This window comes from Rhinoraja longicauda, chromosome 26, assembly GCF_053455715.1.
Source record: "Rhinoraja longicauda isolate Sanriku21f chromosome 26, sRhiLon1.1, whole genome shotgun sequence".
NCBI classification, from domain to species: domain Eukaryota; kingdom Metazoa; phylum Chordata; class Chondrichthyes; order Rajiformes; family Arhynchobatidae; genus Rhinoraja; species Rhinoraja longicauda.
In genome coordinates this window covers 24,549,588-24,555,658 of record NC_135978.1, presented here as the reverse complement: position 1 = coordinate 24,555,658, position 6,071 = coordinate 24,549,588, and positions in this window count along the sequence as shown.

Here is a 6,071-nt window from a genome sequence, read left to right as displayed (position 1 = left end):
GCCATTCCTGTTTTGGTCATAAAAGACTAAAAAGAATTGGTTGAACGGTTGATGATAGTCATGTAATGTGATTTCTAACATGTTTTCAAATTACTATTGAGATTTTAACTGCATGGAAGAAATAAACTGACAAATTTTATTCAAAATAGTCTATTTTCAATGAAAAAGGCAATATCTTTGAAGATGAATATAATACAAGATGCCCTGCACCATTCTGTCAATAGTTGAGTAAGCCTTTTATTGAAATTGTCTTCAAAAAAAAAATTTTAGTCACGACTATTTAGAAACATAGAAACATAGAAAATAGGTGCAGGAGTAGGCCATTCGGCCCTTCGAGCCTGCACCGCCATTCAATATGATCATGGCTGATCATCCAGCTCAGTAGCTTGTACCTGCCTTCTCTCCATACCCCCTGATCCCTTTAGCAAAAAGGGCCACATCTAACTCCCTCAACTACCTTCTGTGGCAGAGAATTCCACAGACTCTGTGGCAGAGAATTCACACTCTCTGTGTGAAGAAATGTTTTCTCATCTTGGTTCTAAAAGACTTCCCCCTTATCCTTAAGCTGTGACCCCTGGTTCTGGACTCCCCCAACATCGGGAACAATCTTATAGACAATAGGTGCAGGAGTAGGCCATTCAGCCCTTCGAGCCAGCACCGCCATTCAATGCGATCATGGCTCATCACTCTCAATCAGTACCCCGTTCCTGCCTTCTCCCGATACCCCCTCACTCCGCTATCCTTAAGAGCTCTATCCAGCTCTCTCTTGAAAGCATCCAACGAACTGGCCTCCACTGCCTTCTGAGGCAGAGAATTCCACACCTTCACCACTCTCTGACTGAAAAAGTTCTTCCTCATCTCCGTTCTAAATAGCCTACCCCTTATTCTTAAACTGTGGCCCCTTGTTCTGGAACATTGGGAACATGTTTCCTGCCTCTAATGTGTCCAATCCCCTAATTATCTTATATGTTTCAATAAGATCCCCCCTCATCCTTCTAAATTCCAGTGTATACAAGCCCAATCGCTCCAGCCTTTCAACATACGACAGTCCCGCCATTCCGGGAATTAACCTAGTGAACCTACGCTGCACGCCCTCCATAGCAAGAATATCCTTCCTCAAATTTGGAGACCAAAACTGCACACAGTACTCCAGGTGCGGTCTCACCAAGGCCCTGTACAACTGCAGCAGAACCTCCCTGCTCCTAAACTCAAATCCTCTTGCTATGAATGCCAACATACCATTCGCTTTCTTCACTGCCTGCTGCACCTGCATGCTTGCTTTCAATGACTGGTGCACCATGACACCCAGGTCACGTTGCATCTCCCCTTCTCCCAATCGGTCACCATTCAGGCAATACTCTGCTTTCCTGTTTTTGCCGCCAGTGGATAACCTCACATTTATCCACATTATATTGCATCTGCCATGCATTTGCCCACTCGCCTAATCTATCCAAGTCAGTCTGCAGCCTCCTAGCATCCTCCTCACAGCTAACACTGCCACCCAGCTTCGTGTCATCCGCAAACTTAGAGATGTTGCATTCAATTCCCTCGTCCAAATCATTAATATACACTGTAAATAACTGGGGTCCCAGCACTGAGCCTTGCGGTACCCCACTAGTCACTGCCTGCCATTCCGAAAAGGACCCGTTTATTCCTACTCTTTGCTTCCTGTCCGCCAACCAATTTTCTATCCACCTCAACACTGAACCCTCAATACCGTGTGCTTTAAGTTTGTACACCAATCTCCTATGTGGGACCTTGTCGAAGGCCTTCTGAAAGTCCAGATATAACACATCGACTGGTTCTCCCTTATCCACTCTACTAGTTACATCCTCGGAAAATTCTATAAGATTCGTCAGACATGATTTGCCTTTGGTAAATCCATGCTGACTTTGTCCGATGATTTCACTACTTTCCAAATGTGATGCTATCACATCTTTAATAACTGACTCTAGCATTTTCCCCACTACCGATGTTAGGCTAACTGGTCTATAATTCCCCGTTTTCTCTCTCCCTCCCTTTTTAAAAAGTGGGGTTACATTAGCTACCCTCCAGTCCTCAGGAACTACTCCAGAATCTAAAGAGTTTTGAAAAATTATCACTAATGCATCCACTATTTCTGAGGCTACTTCCTTAACCACTCTGGGATGCAGCCTATCTGGCCCTGTGGATTTATCTGCCTTTAATCCATTTAATTTACCTAACACCACTTCCCGACTAACCTGGATTTCCCTCAGTTCCTCCATCTCATTAGACCCCCGGTCCCCCGCTATTTCAGGCATACGGTTTATGTCTTCCTTAGTGAAGACAGAACCAAAGTATTTGTTCAATTGGTCTGCCATCTCCTTGTTCCCTATGATCAATTCACCTGTTTCGGACTGCAAGGGACCTACATTTGTCTTAACTAATCTTTTTCTCTTGAGATATCTATAAAAGCTTTTGCAGTCAGTTTTTATGTTCCTTGCCAGTTTTCCCGCATAATCTATTTTCCCTTTCCTAATTAAGCCCTTTGTCCTCCTCTGCTGGACTCTGAATTTCTCCCAGTCCTCTGGCATGCTACTTTTTCTGGCTAATCTGTATGCTTCATCTTTTGTTTTAATACTATCCTTGATTTCCCTTGTTAGCCACGGATGCACTACCTTTCCTGGTTTGTTCTTTTGCCAAACTGGGATGAACACTTGTTGTAGTTCATCCATGCGACCTTTAAATGCCTTCCATTGCATGTCCACCGTCAACCCTTTCAGCATCAATCGCCAGTCTATCTTGGACAATTCACGCCTCATACCCTCAAAGTTACTTTTCTTTAAGTTCAGAACACTTGTTTCTGTATTGACTTTGTCACTCTCCATCCTAATGAAGAACTCTACCATATTATGATCACTCTTGCCCAAGGGGCCTCGCACAACAAGACTGCTAACTAACCCTTCCTCATTACTCAATGCCCAGTCTAGAATGGCCTGTTCTCTCGTTGGTTCCTCGACACGTTGGTTTAGAAAACCATCTCTCAAACATTCCAAGAAATCCTCTTCCTCAGCACCCCTGCCAGTTTGGTTCACCCAATCTATATGTAGATTGAAGTCACCCATTATAACTGCTGCACCTTTAGTGCACGCATTTCTAATTTCCTGCTTGATTCCATCCCCAACCTCACTACTGCTGTTAGGTGGCCTGTGCACAACTCCCACTAGCGTTTTCTGCCCCTTAGTGTTTCGTAGCTCTACCCATATCGATTCCACTTCCTCCAAGGTAATGTCCTTCCTTTCCACTGCTTTAATCTCCTCTCTAACCGGTAACGCTACCCCACCTCCTTTTCCTTTCTGTCTATCCCGCCTGAATATAGAATATCCCTGGATGTTGAGCTCCCAGCCTTGGTCACCCTGGAGCCATGTCTCCATAATCCCAACTATATCATAATCATTAATAACTATCTCCACATTTAATTCATCCACCTTATTACGTATACTCCTTGCATTGAGACACAAAGCCTTCAGGCTTGTTTTTACAACTCTCTTACCCCTTATACAATTATGTTGAAAAGTGGCCCTTTTTGATTTTTGCCCTGGATTTGTCTGCCTGCCACTTTTACTTTTCACCTTGCTACCTGTTGCTTCTACCCTCATTTTACACCCCTCTGTCTCTCTGCTCCTGCTCCCATCCCCCTGCCACATTAGTTTAAATCCTCCCCGACAGCACTAGCAAACACTCCCCCTAGGACATTGGTTCCATTCCAGCTCAGGTGCAGACCGTCCTGTTTGTACTGGTCCCACCTCTCCCAGAACTGGTTCCAATGTCCTAAAAATTTGAATCCCTCCCCCTTGCACCATTTTTCAAGCCACGTATTCATCTGAAATATCCTCCTATTCCTACTCTGACTAGCACGTGGCATTGGTAGTAATCCAGAGATTATTACCTTTGAGGTCTTTGATGGCACCAATAAGCCTGTTATTGAAATTGTCTTAAAAAAAAAATGTAGTCACGACTATTTAATTGTCAAAAGCCACAAAATAATGGGGTGACTGCAGGCCAGGCAACATGGATAGGTGACATTTCAGTCCGAAGGGTTCCAACCTGAAATGTTACGTATCCATGTTCTCTCGAGATGCTGCTTGACCCACTGAGTTACTCCAGGGCTTTGCCCTTTTTGTAAATCAGCATCTGCCATTCCTTGTGTCTCTGATCTTGTTTAGTTATCATATGTGCCAGCAATGGCACAATTAAATTCTTTTCCACTGCAGCTTAATAGGTCCATTAGTGCCTTAACACATACAAACATTCATCAATAATACAATAAATTAATAAGTAACCAAACCATAATAATGCAAAACCAAAGTCCATGGTGCAAGTGAAAATACAGTCCATAGAAGGCCATAGTTGCTGAGGTTAATTTTGTGTCATGTTTGGGAGTCAAATGGCTGCTAGGAAGAAGCTGTTCTTGAACCTGGCGATCACTGTTTTCAGGCTCCTGTACCACCTTCCCAATGGTAGTAGCAAGATGAAACCATGGCTTGGGTGGTGTAGGTCTTTGACATTAACTGTCTTTTTGAGGTAGTGTCTCCTGTACATCCCTTTGATAGTGGGGCAGTCAGTACCCTTGATGGACTTGTCAATGTCAACCACTCTCTGCAGCCTCAGTGTTCTTGGGTGTTCAAGCTGCTGAACCAGGCCATGATGCAATATGTTTTCTACTGTACACCTTTACGTCTAAAAGAGTATTTGTTGACATACTGATTCTCCTCAATGTTCTAAGAAAATGGAAGGATTGATGTACTTTCTTTGTGATTAAATCAATGTGCTGAGCCCAGGACAAATCTTCAGATATGCATGCCCAGGAACTCCAAGGTGTTGACTCTCAATCGCCATCCTGTTGATGAAGACTTGTTCACGGAGCTGCACCTGGCTATGCAGTAATTGGTATAGAGTGAGCAGAGCAGGGGGCTGAGCACATTGCCTTGAGATGCTCATGTGTTGATGCTTATTGAGGAAGTGTTGTTGCCAATTTGTACTAATTGTGGTCTGCTGATGAGGAAGTTGTTTCCAAATTAAAATGCAACAGATTTTTTAATTACATAATGGAGCACTTTGAATCCAGATTTGTCTTGAATGTCTTTCATAAAACTTGTCTTGTAAATTTGTTCAATAAAACTACACCTTGTCTATAACTAGATAACGGTACTTTAACAAAGGTATTAACCAAAAATCAGCCAGTACCAAAGGTTGTACTGTTCCTAATAGTTGTAAAGTTTAAATGGTTCTCAAAAGGTTAAATTTTCAACTTTAAAATAATTTTATATTGACATTTTTTAGCATTTTTAGCAAATGTAATACATTTGGGCCTTTGGCCCATTTTGCAATAAGCTGCTTCTATTTTTATTTAATAAACATTGAGAAATGAATACTAATGTACATTTTATTCAATTGGATGCAGTGGCAAATTGCTGATCTACCAAAAAAATACAACCATGAATAATGTGGGAAATGTCAAATGCTGATGTTTCCTGTTGATCTGAACAACCTGTAGGCAGGAGTGCACAAGTACAAGCTTTGTTGCATTTTGTGTGCAACCTAATTGAACAAAGGGCCTCTATCCAAACAACAGACATTGGATTACCAGATTGTAGGAATGGAGGATTTCATTTGCAAGATCAGAATGGAGAACTGCAGTTACCCTCTTTCCTGCAGAGAAGATTTAATGTAAATGTACAAGATCAGTTTGAGTTTACTTACAGAGCAGCTTCACTCACCCTCCAATGGATAATGCAAGAATTGGAAATTAGTCTTCAATTGTCATATGTGCCAACAATGGTGCAATAAACTCTTGCAGCTGCTTAACAGGCCCATAAACACAATACACACAAGTAATTATCAAAACTTTTGATATATTAACAGGTTCAAAATAATGGGCAAAGGATGCAAGGAAGGGAGTGTACAGAATTTCCATTTTACACTGAACGTGGTGGAGATTTGCCATTTGCTGCTTGTAATGGTAGTGGAACCAATTGATTTGAAATTGCAAAGGAGAATTGTATAGGCAATTTTGGGGGGGGAGGGGGAGTGGAGAGAGTGGAGAGAGT